This window comes from Pinus tabuliformis, chromosome 8, assembly GCF_031772625.1.
Source record: "Pinus tabuliformis cultivar Carrire ecotype Pingquan chromosome 8, CPIR1, whole genome shotgun sequence".
In the NCBI taxonomy this organism is placed as follows: Eukaryota; Viridiplantae; Streptophyta; class Pinopsida; order Pinales; family Pinaceae; genus Pinus; species Pinus tabuliformis.
Window position 1 is genome coordinate 654,994,771 of NC_142294.1, and position 18,795 is coordinate 655,013,565.

Below are 18,795 nucleotides of genomic sequence, written 5' to 3' on the forward strand. Positions count from 1 at the left end.
CATGAGATCCAACAATTTCTAAACTAAGTGATTTTTGTTGAGAAAATATCTTAACAACACAATCCACTCAACAAACAAATCTATCTATTTACTAAAGTAAGCATTATTTCCAAGTCTTATTCCGCAAATTTAACTCCTCTTTTATCCCCGAGTGGTCTAGTCATGGGAATCCTCATGCCATCCCTGCTTAAGCCAAGGGTGAGTGTTTTGTTTAGAGTTAGAGGCAATTTTAGGAAGCATCTTGGCTTCCATTCTTTTAATTTCTTCTTATACATAAGATACCTACTCATAATCATGCTGTCAATGGGGAAAATGCTTGCTTCAATAAGGAGGATGTGATAGGAAGTATTATTTATGTTATAAAGTGCTCTTGGATTTGTCATGTCTTCCTCCATGACTTTCTATAGATACGACAACCCCAAACCTCACACCCATATAAAATAACAAGAGTGATAAGTCTCAAATAGGAGTTTCTTTTTATCCCATATCCAAAGATATGTTGCCTTACAATTGTTTTTATACCCATAATAAGATTTTCATCTTTCATTTATCCTTTTCTTAATGCTATAATTTCATTTCAGCTTGTGATGGATGTCAAATCCAAGATATTTATATGAAGGAACTTCCTCCAACTAGTTGTTGGCATATAAGAAATTATCGTATGTGAACTTTTTTGATTTAATTATCATGACTTTAGTTTTTATTATTATTAATAATCATACCCATCTTGGGGGATTATTAGATGCTTGCAAAGATCGTAATATCTCCTCGTCAAAACAAAAATACCATTAACATAAAGGAGAAGAGTTATGACCATACCGATGAATGTGGGGCCAAGACAACCTACATCTTTCAAACACTTTTATAGATTATCATTGTATATGCCAAAAATGGTAAGGGATAAGGGACACCATTTCTTGACTCTAATACTACGTTTATTTTCTTCGAACCAACCCTTGGCGGTCCTATTTTGGCAACAATATTCTCATAAAACCTTGTCACAACAACCCTTAACTCAGTAGGAACCATTATCTCTTCTAGTCTCTTCCACATATTTTTCCTAGGAATAACGTCAAAAGATTTTCCAAAACCAACGAAACAATAGAAGGGATCAATTTTATTACTATGGCATTCCTCTATCATGAGAGTAATAAGGTGGTTCACAATTGAATTATATCACTTAAACCAAACATGACCTTTAAACTCTTTTACCATAGATTTCTAGCCATAGGATAATCTTCTTTTCCAAAATAGTTTTGTACAGATTGGATAAAATGTGGCCAATCCCCAAAATAGTTTTGTACAGATTGGATAAAATGTGGCCAATCATAAGGATCCTATAATCAAAGGGAATATTTTTATCTCCACTTTTAACACACAATGAAGCTATGTGTCCAAGAATAAGAGATGTTTTGCTTCAATGCCTAACAAAAAGGCTTCCATATATAAGGATGAGAATAACCATCCCTTAACTACAATACTTAAAAAATAATTTAATGCATAATATACTTGCACAATAATGATATAAATCTGGACCTATTTTCTAAATGAAGAGCATAACTCTTTTATTTAAACATTTTATATTTGATAAGTACTCATTTTTTGTGTAAATATTATTACATTTGAATCACATTTTTGAAAAATAAGGTGATGTAGGGGTTGTAATAGCTTGCTCTAAAATTGCTCAAAGTTGTTGCATTAATACAAATAATTCCCGAGATACAAAAATTCATTGTTATAAGATAATTTGTCTCATGTACAGTGATTTACAGCACATAAATTTAAGAAAAAAACTTAATTTTTGATAGAAATTCATTGTTTGCATCGAGAGGAACTCTACAAGCTAGTATAGAGCCAGATGTGTAGGTGTAATATTTTGTAAAATTTAACATTTAACATTTATATGTTAGCGTAGTCAAAAAATTAAAATATATAACATATATAATGTTATATAAATATTATGTGTCTATCAATATCAATACAATGATTGTTTCGATCATCAAAAAGTTTGAGAAAAATCAGAGAGTCCAAGAAGTGAAGAAAAATCAAAGGATGGTAAATGAAATATAATGGAAGTTTCAAATTAATTTTTTCTTGGCTTCTTCTTTTGAAGAGAAAAGAAACAACCACAACCATATGGATATCATCATCATTATTACTCTCATGCCTCTGCCAAATAGGAAGAAGGGCACTTAAATCCCACTATTTATCAACTCTGTAGAAACTTACATTTTGAGTTGTTCCAATTTATGTACAACTTATGCAATTAATTATAGAATGGAAATATTCATTGTATATATATAAACATTATTTTAGTAAATTCATTTAATATATGTGGATATGTTTTATTTTTTTCAATTAATGTTATTTGTTATTTGATAATTTATATGATAATTTTATAATTGTATTATGTAAATGTGCAATGGTAAATATAGATTTAGAAATGGAATGTATTAATATTTAAAATTCCATCTATTAATATAAAAAATAAAAGCATATAACATATATAATGTAAATTTTAATTACAATGGAATTAAGATATAAATTTTAATTACTCTAGATTTTTATTATTATTATTTTAAAGAAGGGTTTGGTTTTAATTCTTTGTGTAAAATTGGTTGTGTTAAGAGGTGTTTTACAATTTAGTATAGAGAGATGTTCATATTAAATCGTTACATTTAAAATTAAACTAGCGTAGATTCATCTTAACCTTAGACCTATCGAGAGTCGAGAGGGATCAAATCTCTCAAGGTGCAAACCTTTCCTCAAGTATTGCACTAAAAAAATAACTTAAGATTTGCAACAAATTAGATGTTTATGTTTGCAAACCTCTTTTTTGCACCTCGAGATAGGTGCAAACCTTTTCTCAAGTTTTGCACTAAAAAAATAACTTAAGATTTGCAAAAAGTTAGTTGTTTATATTTGCAAACCTCTTTTTTGCACCTCGAGATATTTGATCCCTCTTGGTGCTCAATAAATTTAGGGTTAAGATAGATCTATGATGGAAATAGTTAAAATTATAAATATCATCGATTATTTTAGAAATCTATTTTTAATAGTTAAAATCATAGATTTTATCTTGTACAGACTCCTCTAAGTCGCTATAGCATTAAATTATTGATTCTTTAATTAAATACTCAACCAATAAATTATATCGATTTTTAATTTTTTTTTTTTTTTGGATAATCAAGATAACCGAGAACTTTTAGGAACATAACTCCTCACTATCAAAGAAATTTTCATTAATGTCACCGCCATAGGCTATATCAAAATAAATTTAACAACATTATATTTTAATTAGTGACACATTCACTTGTATTAAAAGTAAAGTATAGCTATTGTTGCATTATTCATATTTTTTTTCAATAATATCTAATAAATGATATTAATAGATGATATTAGATTTAAACAAATAAAATGTAAATGATTTCAAAAGAATAAAAATATAATTAGTATTTTAAAAAAATATTTACTCACTTAAATGTTTTAAATTACACTCCTCAAACTTATAATTTTAAACCATCTAAAACCACAAAACACTAATGTAGAATAGTTGGATTATACTTATTAAAAATATAAATGAGAAAAGAAAAATCAAGGAGGTAGATAAGGGTGGTAAATAAAAGTCAAAGGATCCAAAATTCGTGACCATCTCAAAGCACACCCATAAATTGTTGGGAAGTTCACAAATGTTGTGAAAGTTTTTATTTGAAAGCTTACTTACCACTAAAGCTGCAGAAAACCCCAAATTCTTTGATGTAGATTCAGTAGTTGGCCCTCTTGATTTAGTGGAGAATATATTCGGCTTAACAGAGTGTTGGAGAGATCTTCCTAAATAGGCAGCAGATCGTGTCTACTTCTTTACCTTGGAATATATATTCCCATGTCAAACTGGAGCTATTAGGGCACAATTCAAATTGCAGAACTACTACCTAGTTACCAGGTTTATGATTTTTTTAATGCTTCCATTCTATAGACGACACCAGAAGAAAGACCCCTTCCTCAACTAGGCATATATAGGTTTTATAGTGTTTCATTTATTTCCAGTGAAATAAAACAAAGCTTCCTAACTACTAAGACTATTTGTGTAAATTTTAAAAGGGTAAAAGATTTAGCATGTTGGGCATCAATCTGGGCGTAGTAGCCACTATGCTTGTATTAATTGCAATCATAGGAATTTGGAAATGGAATACTTGCTCTCGTCTAAAATATTGGGAAAATATTTTTGGAATTGGAGTGTTGAGATTTGGTAGCTTGGGAGGTAGTCCAAGCCCTAGGGTTCAGGGTTTGGAAGTTGGAGCACCACAAAATTTCATTGTGGGTTTGGAACCCAAGGTTTGGGTTTTGCACCCAAGTTTGTGGATGTGAAACAACTAGTGGATTTTGACATGTGATGATTTGAGATGATAGAGGACCTCAAGAGGAGAAAGAGGTAATGAAGATAACTCAAATCCGAGCTCTAGAAGTGGAGATCTTAATTTTTTATGTGGTTGATGGGTTTGGTGGGTGACAAGTCATGTAGGATTGTGTTTTGTGACAATTCTACAAGCCCATTAACATAGTTTATTGAAGCCCCTGTGAAATATATAAATACAAGGTGATTTGGAGTTCATTTTTCATCATTTAATGCATACATTCATAGAGAATACATCTATGAGGAAGCTAAGCTAGAGAAGGAGGCCATACACATTTGTTTGGGACTATTTGTATGTGTTTTTTTTATCTCTTACATGATCGAATAGCTACAGGAGGTTGTCACATTTGTTGATGGTGGATTGGATGGTGTATTGGGGTAGATTTTGGGTGGTTTCTCTTCCTATCAGCAAGGCACATCTTTGTGAGTCTCCTACAGGTAGGTTGCGGGCCTAGATCACCTTGGACAGGGGGTCGAGAGGCTGGAAGGAGGTTGCATACCTTGGTTCTCTTGCACAGGGAGGCTGTGGCACATGTTTGAGGGCTAGTAGTAAGCCTAGGATAGCAACGAGTTGAAGTGGAAGTGTTTGGAGGGAGGCCACAGTGTTTGAGGAGGTTTGGTAGGCAGGAAAAGGGTGTTATAGTAGCTTTCCAATAACCCTAACCATAGATCAAACTTGTAGCAAGAAGACACCATCCCTTGAGAATGTAGGTATGTGATTTGTTGATGTATTTGTGCTAAATTGGATGTTAGTGGATGTGAGGTCCTATTTTGAACATTTGTATTGCACGCTCATGGTTTTTTCGAGGGAAGCGTGAAAGTGGACCAAGAGTAGCCTAATGCAACACCTTGATGGACTAAGGTGGCTGCTAGGAGAGGTAATGAAGAAGAGCTCAAGGTTTGGCTAGTTAGGAGTTGTTTGGTATAACTCGTGTTCATTGTTGGAGAAGCGACATTCAATGATGATAGGTGGGAGCACTCTTACCCAATGTTAGTCTTCATTGGAGTAGTGTAGGAAGAGTATAGTGGGAAGAAAATTCCCAAAAGAGATTAGGAGCAGTAGTAGGTAGAAGTCTCAAAGTGTTATGGCCTTAAAAGATGAAGGAGCAGCTAGTGATCATGAAGACCCTATGTGTTGTTTGTAGATGAACTTATGATAAGCTAGAGGGAAGATTGGATATCTGATTTTAGTGGCCTAAAAGAGTTGGTGCATTAATAAAGGCAAGTGTTGCAAAATGGAAGCGAAGGATCTGAAGTGTACAAGATATGACAAAGAAGTTGTGATCGTTGACTACATTAGCTAGACCGTCAATGTATCTTATATCTTGTATTATTGTACTAGTGGATGTATGAGGACTATTATCTCTGGTACGGGGTCCCTAGACTTTTGTATTATCAATTTGATTAATATAACAAAGATGGGTTGTTGTATAAATTTGTAAAATGTTGTGTATATTTTGTGCACTAATAGATTTATTGTTGTTTATTATTTTGTTATGCAAAGTAGACTTATTTTGATATTTGTATTGGTAGAGTCAATGATTTAAGATTCTATCCTAGACTCCAATATTGTGGAAAAACAACAAGATTTCAGAGCTAGTTTTAAGGTCTAGTGAATCAAAGTGTGCATAACAAAGGACAACTTAAGAGGGAGTTGGTTGCATTGTTGTCGAAGGGATCACACAATGTTGAAGTTTGCAGGTTGGTCTCAAGTACGAGGACATGTTGGAATGGCTATCCATCTATAGTCCATGGAGGGAAAGGATCAAGTTGGTTTTGATGGCCAACAGGATCTGGGAATTTATGAAAAAAGAAATCAAGAATCCAATAGACTCTAATGAGATGGAAGTGTATAAGGAGTTATATATGAAGGTAAATTTGATCATCCTAGACGGTGTCAAGGATTACATAATACCTCATTTATCTAGGAAGAACACTGCCCATGAGATTTGGTAGGCTCTTCAGAATTTGTTCCAAAATAAGAATGAGAACTGGGTATTGGTATTAGAGGATAAGTTGAAGGCCACCAAGATGATACAGGGTGAAGGGGTGACTTCGTATCTGACAAGGTTGTCTCAGGTTCGAGATGAGCTTGCCACTGTGTGTGACTATCGTAGATTATGAGATGGTGTGGATATATTTGAAGGGGTTTACTCTAGAGTGGAAGTCATTCATCAAGGGGATCATTGCCATGGGAAAGTTTCCAAACTAGAATAGGTTGTAGGATGACCTCATTCAGAAAGAGTTGCGAGATGAGGATCTTCATCTGAACAATAAGGCTTCAGATGATGACATTTCACTTGTAGCAAGAATTAAGGGCAAGAAAAAGGACTTGAGTAAGATCAAGTGAGTCAACTATGGTGAGATGGGTCATTTTTTGATGAGATGTTCGATGAAGAAGAAGGTATGAAAAGAAGAAGAAATGGAAGTAGGAAGTAGGTTTCGCCACTTCTACTGAGAATGATGATCTCTCCAAGAGATTAGAGGAGTAGGAATTTGCTTTGATCTCTCATTTCTTGTAGGGTACCATCAACCAGGTCGCATGGTACGTGGATAGTGGAATGTCGAAGCATATGACAAGCTCATAGGATGTGTTTGAGACTTTATCTGAGTGGGACTCGAAGCTGCACATGGTTTTGGGTGACAAGATTCAGAAGGAGATTAAATGATCAGGGGTCATTCCATTCAGGATGGAGTCAATTCAGGTGATGCAAGTTCAGGATGTACTATTCGTACCAGGACTTAGATATAGCGTGATGTATGTCTCAGTGATTGATCAGAAGGGGTTTGAGCTCTTGTTCCAGGATGGAAAGGCGATACTCAAACCCAGAGGCTCTAGCTATGTAGGTGTCAAGATTGGAGTTAGCGAGCATGGTTTATACAAGCTAACAAGAAAGCCTATAGGTCATGGGAAGAAGAAAGATAACCAAGTACAAGTTCTAGAGAAGTAGGTGCAGGTTTTAGAGGAGAAAGTATAGGTTCCAGAGAAGAAGGTCAAGATTCCATAGGCTTAGAGGGAGTTGATTTCTAGATGGATTTTGCAGGGTCATAGGGACACTCTGTAACCCAAGAAGGGCGCATGGTCAGTGGGGAGCAAGGGTGCTTCTACATCTGCCAAGAAAGAATCATTGAGAGAGTGGAAAACATTTCAAGAGAAGAAGAAGAAGTAGGAGGATTCCAGTGATAGTGACACTTCCGAGAGGGTGTAGTCCATGCTATAGGGATTGCTACAATTTTTGGCACTAGGAGTTGGGGGAGTGTTGCGAGAAGTGGCAGTGATGATGTTGAGCTACTTCTTAGTCTTGGAAGTACCTCCATTTCTAAGAGGGAGTGTTGATATTTGGTATCTAATTGGGAGGTACTCCAAGCCCTATGTGTCATGCACCTAATTCTTTTTTCGTTAAATTGGTCGGGTGCGGCACCACCTAAGTAATTAACATTCACCATTGTTATCTTACTTTACAAACTACACCTTAACATTCATCATTATACATGAATAACATATTAATGTGTGGAATCCATTAATATCAAACATCAGCAATGTAGAACGACAAGAGAACAACATCACATGTAAAATCAATCTTTTATTATATGGGAAAATTTTTGTACAATGACTGGGAGTATAACTCAACCGGCATTACACCCGAGTTCGGCACCCACCCATGCAAGACCGCACGGAGGTCTCACCACAACTCCGTCACATACATAACACAAGTCTCCTTTGTCTAAGTGGGAGGGCACGCCCGTGCACACCCTCACCACAATACAACCCAAAACTTGTCAAGTCGTTCGGTGGGTGGGCGCCTTAGAATGCCCTCCACCCGCACCTCAACTGAGTGTGCAATCCCGTGTAGACCGCCCGACAAGCAAGCACATAGCCTGCACCTTCGCTGCAGCTCTATACTCCTTCGCTCGCATCTTCATTCGCTTGACCGAAGATAGAAGTGCGATGATCAAAATTCCAAGCCTCCTCTTGTGTTTATATGCTACCTTTGTTGTAGTGTTACGCCCTCGACCGACACTTCCTTTATTCCACCAATCATGCGCTCATCAAACATCTTCGCCTTTTGTGTGGGTTGGCCCGCCCATGGTGCGGGACCGCCCACCAACATCGCCCCATGTTGTCTTCGCTCCTTGGTCGGATTGTGTGACCAGCTCCCCTAACTCGCCCTTATAAACGTGAAACTCCAACTCGTCTGCATATAACATAACGCCTCGTCCTTGTCATTCCACGCCTTCGTTTCATGCCTTAGTTGCTTCGCATGGTGGGTGGAGGGTGCGCCCAGTCTCCTGTCAACTGCAGGGTGTTACATCCTCCCCCACTCGAAATCATTGTCGCCCTCAACAATCCCGACTGCCTCAATATCTTTTGTTCATACTTCACAATCTTCTTCTTCTATCTCCAGAGTGAGTCCTCTGATTCCCAGCTTTCTTCCTCCGGTGCATTCTTCCATCTGACAAGATACTCCCGTTTCATGTGGCAACCAGTCCCTGTAGTTCTGTAGCTCAAAATATTATCCAACTCCAGTCCTAGCTTGTCCATAATCCCGGTTGGTCCTCTCGGTGGTTCATCTCTCTCTGGATGATCAACATCAAGTCTGCATCTCTTCAACTGACTCATGTGAAAAACTGGATGCTTCATGTGCATATGGTGTGGAAGCTCCAGCTTATAAGCAACTTCCCCCACTCTCTTCTTCACTCGGAATGGTCCCTCATACTTCCATGTCAGTTTGCTTGCAGTCCCCTTGGCTGGCTGAAACTGCTCCTCGGTAATCCTGAGAAACACCATATCTCCCACACTGAAGTGTGCATCCTGTAGTGTCCTATCTAGGGTGCTAGACTAGGCTATATTTATTATCGACCAGGATGCGTAAACTTAGAGGCATGTGTCTAAAGTATATAGACATAAAGGATTATTAGCTAAGTGGTTATGATGGTAGGTTACAGGACTTCTTTACGGAAGATTGAGGTATGTTACCTATCACCCAAACACTTAGGTCACTCAGTTAATCTACCTAATTACCACACTGTTACTCAATTCATTTATCAAATTAAAACACTGTGTATCACTTCAAGCCAAGATTTCAATCTCCTTACAGAGATACCATGCACAAAACCCCTGCTTAACAAATACTTAGCATTCACTAATATTCACACAAGATAAAGACATATGGAAATTATAAACATACTTTGAAATGAAAACAGAGTTCATAACATTGCTTTAGAAAACAACAAAGGATCGAATCCCTTACAGGATACGATTCACGATCCTGGTGATGAACTGTTCAAGCGATATCATAAACATAAACCATACGCATTCGATTGAAATCAACAACCAATTCTAATTACTGTGCATGTCATGTAATACCCTAAGTTTCAAATGAAAAGGAAATAACAGTATACCAGTTTAACGCAGGGCCTGTCCGCTTTCCAGAGGTATACTGGACTGTGGTTCAACCGATTATCAAATCAACGCAACAAGACAAAGATCGTAACTGTAACTGTGTTCTTGATATTAAGTTCAAACTCTGTTTCAAACGATACAACGATTACCAATACATTGATTACACAGGACTGTATTTACATATGTGTTTACAACCCTTACATTTCGAAAACGAATGTACATTCATGATATGGCTGTTGCCGCTTTTATCATGTCGAGATTTTTAAAATGTTTCTATCCTAAACTGATTTCAAAAAGGAACAAAACTAAATCAATTTAGAATGCTTTGTTGTTGCTGCCTTTGTCGCCAACATGCTATACTTTGACCACTGTTGACCGCGCATGTAGGAGGGTCGATTCTGCTGTAGGATAGGTATTCGTCCATGCTTGGACATTCTAATTTTCATCCCTACCCTTCGTTCTAGCCCAGCTGTCATGCCACATGTCAAACAATGAACCAATTACAGGATGTTGGAACTTCCTGTAGCCATTTTACCAAAAATCCCTAATTCTTTAACATAAAACTCCTAAATCAATTTCAATGCATTTTAATAACTATATGACTATTAACTAATCAATTTCCAAGGGTTCTAAGAGATATATGATGGAAAGAAGTAGGCAAATGATATGTTTTAGGAGGAAACAGGAGGTCATAGGATGGTACCAACATCTCTCCCCGACTTAATGAATTAGCATGTCCTCATGCTAAACCCGAAGTGCTTCCCTTGAACTCTGTCCCTGCCTGGATCTCTGCTACCTTTAGCAATGTGTCCACATTCTTTTTCACCTGGGCATCTTTCTGACCATGGAGTTCCTGCTTTAATCTTTTGTATTTTTCTTTGAGGGTCTTCTTCTGGTTGTACCACTTGGTGGCCCATTTACAAATATCCGTTTGCTCAGCCTCAAGTTCACTGATTCACTCCTTTAACTTTTCATTCTTCTGTTGAGTCTCTTTACTTTGCGCTCGGAGCATCTCATTTTCTTTCTTGATAACCTTTTCTAACATATTAGCTTCCATGAGTTCTTCCTTCAATTTCTCAATTTGTTTCTCCAGTTTCTTCTGTTTCTTAATGGGAGGTGGTGAACCTTTTTCCTGCCTGTTATGGCTTTCAACTTCTATATCAGCTCCTGGTCCTGGTGGTGAGTGGTCACTACTTTCAATATCCATTGGTATAGGTGCATTGGATTCAAGCTGGTCTTCTTGTAACTGGGCTTTTGGTGCTCTCCTTGTTATTCTTGAATAAGTGGTGAAAATTTTATCTTGCTCTGCCTTCTGAGCATCTTCTTTCCTCATTTTCCTAGTCCTTATGCTGCTCATAGGTGGAGGTACCTTGCTGGCTTTGGATACTGAGATCTCTTCATCGATATCCTTCATGAAACCTGAGTTCTCCTGCAGTTCTTCTTTGTCTTCCTCATCTTTAATTTGATTAGCAGCTAAGAACTCCTTCCACGGTTTCCCTCTTCTCTGCAATTCATGCTCAATAAGAATTTTAATTAAGCCAAAGTGATATAGGCTCTTGTCCTCATTTCCCTTCTGCTTTTGTATGGTCTTCGACATCTTGGTTAAGCTTTGTAATAGAAAATATGGTAGGCTGATAACGCATTGCCTTTTCAAGTGTAGCAGTAACTTAATATGGTATAGATAGACAATACTATAACGGCCTTCGCAGGTTACGAATTTTTGAAGAATATAGACCATCTCATCCCAGGGATGCATCAACCAACTCCTTGGAACACCTTTCTTCCAGTTAACTGATGAGACTCTGGATCTAGACATAAATTGAGTCCACGATTTCTCTTTAAATTGCTTTGTTTTAAAGTACTTCTCCCCTTTTGGGCTAATCCCTATTGACTGGGCTATGGTGTCCTCTGAAACCCTGAATGAGAAGTTACCTATCAGGGCTTTCTCTCCATTGAATGTGAAAGCAAATTGTTTGGTAACCTCTTCATTACTTCCATGAAATTTCTCTAAAAAGGGCAACCACTGTATCTCTCTGAGAATCGAAATGCAATCTTCATGATATTGAGAACTGTCAAACATGCTCGGCTCGACCCTATTGGTCATTTTGGCAGAGGGTCGTGCTCTAGCAATTTCAACAAAGAAATTTCAATTTGTTACCTGGTGGTGTCGCTCCCTTAATATTCAGTATGATGCTCGGTCGACTGTCTTGTGACTTTGGTGGGAGTCGAAACCGAATGGTTATATTTCCCTCTTGTGGCGCTCACTGCTTTCAATCCTTACTGTGGAAGTCACGGGAGTCAAATGCTAGCGTAAAATAACTGAGAATGATGGTGAAATAACCACTATACTTACTTCATAGTCTATTCATCCTTTGGAACAGAGGAATGTTTGTACCGCTTGTATAGATGTCATCATAGGAGCGCTGGAAGCATATATGCAATACTGGGGTATGATTTCAGGGAGTCCTCTGAATCATTTGACCACGTCGGGTGGTGGAATCATAATTCGGTCGTGTGGAATACAATGAATAGGCCCGCTTTAACATTTGTTTCCTTCCTTTTAAAAAAAAAACACAATCCACCACGTGTCCTGTTTCTATTGGTACTCGGCCAAATGGAAGATGTTGGTATGACTGTAGGGTGCGGTTGGCATAACAAGGTTGATATGAAAAGGGGTAATGGATTTAGAAGTATGAAATAGGTTGGGGTATGACAGATGATAAGAATTAACAGTGAGATAAGGGATGATGGAAAATGTAGTGCCCTTGAAATCGATCATAACAGTCACAGTCATTAAAATTAACATTAAAAATTAATCTAAGAAATTAAATGTTAGGAATAAGGAACATATTACACTTTTGTTGGTTATTGTTGCATTGAGATGCTGAGTAGGATTGGCATTGGCATTGGCATTGCTGACTATTCTTTGCTGTTCATCACAGGTCCCCTGAATAGATTCGAATGCAACAGGTCCCTCTGAAATCTTGAAGATGTTCATGCAGCTCCTTATATGTATACAGGTTCCTTGAGCCTGGGTTTTTATGGAGTCTTGGTGCCCAGCAACCTGTGAATCCTTGTAGAAACTTGATGAAACTTTGTTGAAGTAGCCCTGAAGTAACAATCTCTTAACAGGTCCCTTCTATGTGTCTTAAACAGGTCCCATTACTGCTGGTGTTGGTAGCATGGTCTTTTGGATAGAACAGGTCCCCCTGCATAATGTTTATAACGAGGTCCCTCTGAGATAAAACAATGACAAAACAACTTATTTATTGAAATCTAGAATGTTGGAACAAACTGCTTTGAAGATGTACAGTGAGGAGATGAGATAAGAAATCTTTAAGAATTTACAATGGAGAGATAAGAGAACAAAATGCTGAATGCTGATGCTTCTCTCCCCGACTAAAGTCTTGACTTGTCCTCAAGTCAGTATTCAGTTGATAAATCAAACAGTGAACAAAAGAAAGAGAATTCTTACCCGCCAAGGAATTGGTTTTCAAGTAAGAATTCGGGGTTAGAGTGTGCCAGAGACTGGTTTTCACATCTAACCCATTGTTATTAATTTTTTTATTTTTTTATTTTTTTTAGTTTTTGTTTTGTGTGTTTTTTTTTTTTTAATTTTCTTTTTGAATTTCTAAATTGAAAGGAAATGAACTAAGGCAGGGATACTGCAGCTGAGGGCTGCAATATCTCAACCTCTCTTTGCTGAGATACTGTTTGGAGAAAATATTGCTTGCTGATGGGCTTAGTGTATAGTTTCAGGCGATGACCAATGACAGTAAAGGAATGACCTTCTCCATCAATAGTTTTGAGCTTGACTGAACCATTGTCATAAGCCTGAATAATTTGGTATGGGCCCATCCAATGGGTGGTAAACTTGGCTTTATGATCTCTGAATTTAGAGTCAAAAAGTAAAGCCCAGTCACCTTCCTTGAACTGCTTCTTCTTGATATGTGCATCATGCCACTACTTCCTTTGTTTTTGCATGAGGATTGCGGTTTCCTCTACTTGCTGCCTCATTTCATCCAGCTGGTTTAACTGTTGAATTCTTTCTTGTTGTGCTTGGTCCAAGTCAATTTGCAAATCTGCAGCCAGTTTAAAAGTATGTATTTGAAACTCAATAGGAAGCATTACCTCTTTGCCGTACACCAACTGATATGGTGTAAATCCTGTAGTATCCTTCCACGTAATTCTGTAAGCCTAGAGTGCATCTTTGAGCTTCTCTTCCCAATTCTTCTTGTTCATTGCCACAGTTTTAGTAATGATCCCTTCCAAAGTTTTGTTTGTGGATTCCACCTACCCATTGGCTTGTGGATGGTAAGGGGTACTTTTCCTATGCTTGATTTGGTATTTGTCTATGATGTCCTTCACTAGCTTTGAGGTGAATTGAGTACCTTGATCAATGACTATTTCCCTTGGTACTCCATACCTGACAAAAATCTCTTCAAAAAGGAAATTTACCACTGTGTGTTCGGTGGCTCTAACCAGTGCTTTTGCTTCAGCCCACTTTGTGACGTAATCAGTACATACTAAGATGTACTTCTTACCATTGGAGGTTGGGTTAATGGGTCCTATAAAGTCTAGAGCCCATTTTTCAAATGGCTCTAGGTGAACGTGGGGCTGAAGGGGCATCTCATCTGTAGTTGTTGGCCTGTCCATTCTTTGGCAGCTGTCACAACTCTTCACATACTTCTTGGCATCCTTGAAAATGGATGGCCAGTAGTATCCAAGAGTAAGAACTTTGAATGCTGTCCGCTTCGCTGCAAAATGCCCACCACACGGTTCATCATGGCAAGATTTTAAAATATCAATTACCTCATCATTTCTTACACATCTTCTAATGATCATATCATAACCAGTGTAAAATAAATTGCCATTAAGCCATGAATATCTAGCACTTTGTTTGACTAGTCTCTTCTTTTCCTTTGCAGTAAAGTGTGGAGGTGTCCTTCCTGTAGAAAAATAATTTGCCAAATCAGCATACCAAGGATTTACTATGGAAATTGCAAATAAATTTTCATCTGGAAAAGAATCTTCAACCGGAACAACCTCACCTGGATTTTGCAGTCTAGAAAGAAAATCTGCCACCTGGTTCTCTTTGCCTAGTCTATCTAACATTGTGATGTTAAATTCCTGTAACAATAATAACCATCTGGTAACTCTGCCACTATTTATTGGTTTATTCATTAAATTTCTAATGGCAGAATGATCAGTATGTACAAAGACCTCATAACCAGTTATATAATGTCGGAATTTATTCACAGCATATATGATGGCAAGTGTTTCCTTTTCTGTGACTATGTAGTTTAACTCTGTAGGTGTTAGATTTTTGCTAATGAAATAAATGGCATAATTACAAGATTCCTCTTTTTGGCCTAATGAGGCACCCACTGCAGTGTCAGATGCATCTGTAAAGATATGAAATGGTAGGCTCCAATTAGGCCCTCTCAAGACTGGTGCGGTTGATAACTTCTTTTTGAGTAGTTCGAATGCTTGTTGGCAGTTCTCATTCCAGTTGAAAAGTACATCTTTGGTTAGAAGTTTAAACAAAGGTAAGCTATTTTACTAAAATGTTCAATAAACCTTCTGTAATAGCTTGCGTACCCAAGGAAAATTCTTACCTCTCTTTGATTCTGTGGAATTGGCAAATCAACAATGATCTGGATCTTTGCTGGGTCAACTTTGATGCCTTGAAAAGAAATATAGTGGCCTAATACTATCCCTTCGTTTAACATCATAAAGCACTTTTCATTGCTGAGGGGCAGATTAGCTTCAATACATCTTTTCAAAACTCTCTCAAGGTTCTCTAATGCATGTTCAAATGAATTGCCATATACTGAAAAATCATCCATGTAAACTTCAACACAATCATGAATTAAATCAGCGAAAATAGCTAACACAGCTCTCTGAAATGTAGCTGGAGCGTTGCAAAGTCCAAATGGCAAAACATTGTAAGCATAAGTGCCCCAAGGACAGGTGAATGTGGTTTTGTCTTGGTCTTCTGAGGCTATCCTGATCTGGTTGTAGCCATTGAAACCATCAAGAAAAGAAAATGATGATTTCCCAGCTAGGGTGTCTAACACTTGGTCAATAAATGGTAGTGGGAAGTAATCTTTGAGCGTTGTTTTGTTCAGCTGTATGTAATCAACACAAATGCGCCACTTACCATTTTTCTTGGGCACTATAACCAATGGGGATACCCACTGACTGTCAGAAATAGGATATATAAAATTAACTCTCAACAGTTTTTGCAATTCTTCTCTGACAATATCTTGGAGCATGGGGTTCATTCTTCTCTGTGGTTGCCTCACTGGTTTGATGGTGCTATCTGTATAAATATGGTGAGTGCATGTGTCGGGGTGAATCCCATGCATATCGGTGTAGTCCCAAGCAAAGGCTTTCTGGTATTTTCTCAATAGTCAAATCAATTTCTCTTGCTGAGATGAGTCTAGGTGATTGCCTATGTTCAGAGTTTTCCCTGGACTAATCTCTATGATCTGACTCTGTGTGTTGGTGATGGATTGAACTGGAAAAATGTCGTGAAATGTGGTTTGCAAAGATTGAATGGTGCATGTTTCCTGAAAGTTTTGGGCCAAAAGTACATCTGCAGCATGATATTGGTCATTTCTCAAATTTTCGGACATATCAGGTTGAGAAAGGAATAATTCTACCAAATCATTATTGTCTTGTTCTTGGAAATCATAGATTTGGTCAATGCTAAAAACAGATTGTACTTCTTCTTTATCATTAAATTTATCATCAAGCCACAAATTGTGTGTTACTGCTGGTGATTGTGCGGATGGATAAAGAGTGAGTTGTTTTCTTTCGGTCCCTCTTGAAATGATCATGTTGCCCGATCGACATCCTATGAATGCATCAACAGTCGCTAACCATGGTCTACCAAGGATGATAGGGTGCCCTCCTAAATTGGATTTGGGTTGAAGAACTAAGAAATCCACTGGATACTCCCAAGAGTCCAGTGAGACAATTATGTCCTCCAAAATCCCTTCAGGAATCACTTTAGACCTATCAGCTAGTTCTAGAATAATCGTTGTATGTTGCAAATTTATGAGCTGGAGTGTTCTCATGGTTTCAAGAGTCATGACATTGATTGCGGCTCCAAGATCTATCAAAGTGTTTGGAATTTGTATGTTGTTAATGATGGTGGTCACCTTGGGAATGCCGGGATCAACATACTTTTCCATGGAGATGGTATTGGTCATAAGGCCTGCTAAATGTCCTATGACATGAATGGTTTGAGGATCAATCCTTTTTCTAGCAGGCTTCTTGAGGCATATGTCTTTGATGGCTTTAGTATAGATGGGAATGTCTTTTATAGCTTGCAGCAGTGGAATTTTTATGTAGAAATTCTTGAGTTCATCTAAAACATCAAACTGTGGTATAGACAGTGGAGGTTTTATTTGGACCAATCGGTCTGGAAAAGGTGGATGCAGTGGTTGCATCTGCTTGTCTTTGGTATCATCGTTTGGTTTTCTTTGATTTGTCATTTCATTTTCATTTTCTGTGTTTTCTTCTTGCTTATCTGTTATTGGAGAATCTTTGTGGAGTACCCTACCAGACCTCAAGTTGATATTTTGCAAGGGTAGTGTGGAATATGAGGTTCCCTCTTCTACATTGTAGGCTGGCCTCTCTGCTCTATTATTTGGATTTGGGACAGTTTGAGCAGGAATTTGAGTGGGTCTGGGAGGTTGTGAGTTAGCTAGAAATTGCAGTTGTGGTGGATTTATTGGTGGAGGAGCAGGCAGTGCTTGTTGAGTAGGTTGAGGCTGATAAACAACTTGCTGAGGATACTGTTGATATGGTTGAGAATGTGATGAATACGGCTGATGGTATTGCTGATATGGTTGTGAATATGGTGGGTATGATTGAGGGTATGTATGATAAGATTGAGAGTACTGTTGAGATGGTCTCCATTGTTGTTGTGGTTGGTTTTGGTGCTGCCATGGCATGGGTACATTCCATGAGTTCTGTGCATACATCTGATCATTTATAGGAAATTGCAAATTTTGATTTGGAAACATACCTTGAGGTGCTGGCCTTGGCTGCCATGGTCTCTTTGTGCCCATGTAATACACGTTTTCCATCTCTGCATTGGCTGCCATATTACAGTTCTGCAAAACCTTAACTTTAGGACAGTTAAACATATCATGATGTTCAGTACAGAAAGCACAAACTTGGATGTTTTCTAGTGGGCAGTCTTTTAATGCATGTTTCTTCCGACATTTTGGGCAGAAAATAGCCATTATCTGATCTTCATCTTCTTGTTTCTTCTTAGCTTTTAAAGTGTCAATTTGGCTCCCTAGGGTGCTTAATAGATCTGTTTTAAACTCTTCTAAAAGATTCCCTATTTCAGCCCTTGTGACACTTGCAGAGGCAGATTTTGTGACTTTGGATGACAGGGTTCTTTTTCCCATTTTAGCTTTGCTCCTTGAATACTTTTCGCACAACTCAGCGATTTCTTCAAAGGGTAAGGCAGAAATGTCACCTTTGCCCATCAAGTTAAGATCATCCATGTATTCCTCTCGGATACCTTTCAAGAATATTGTGCGGATCAGATCAAGAGGCATAGTTCGGTGTTTGGATTTTTGTAAGTTGTAGACAAACCGTTCTAAATATTCCTCTAAGGTTTCATCCTCTTGCTGGCTCATTCTAAAGATATCATCTTTAGAATCTTTGGATCTGCAATAAGGCTGATATTTCCTTAGAAATATTCTCCTCATGCCATCCCAATCAACTATAGCATGCTCACCAAGCCTCATGAACCATCTTAAGGCTGATGCCTTTAATGTCGCTGGGAAGAGTCTAAGCCTATGGGCATCATCTGTATAGCCATATGTTCGACATACAATGTCAAACTCGAACAAGAATGAGTCTGGATCTTCCGAAGCCATACCATAAAAGTTTGGTAGCATGGATGGGGGTATGTTTTTCATTTTGATCTCATCATCTTCTTGTGGTT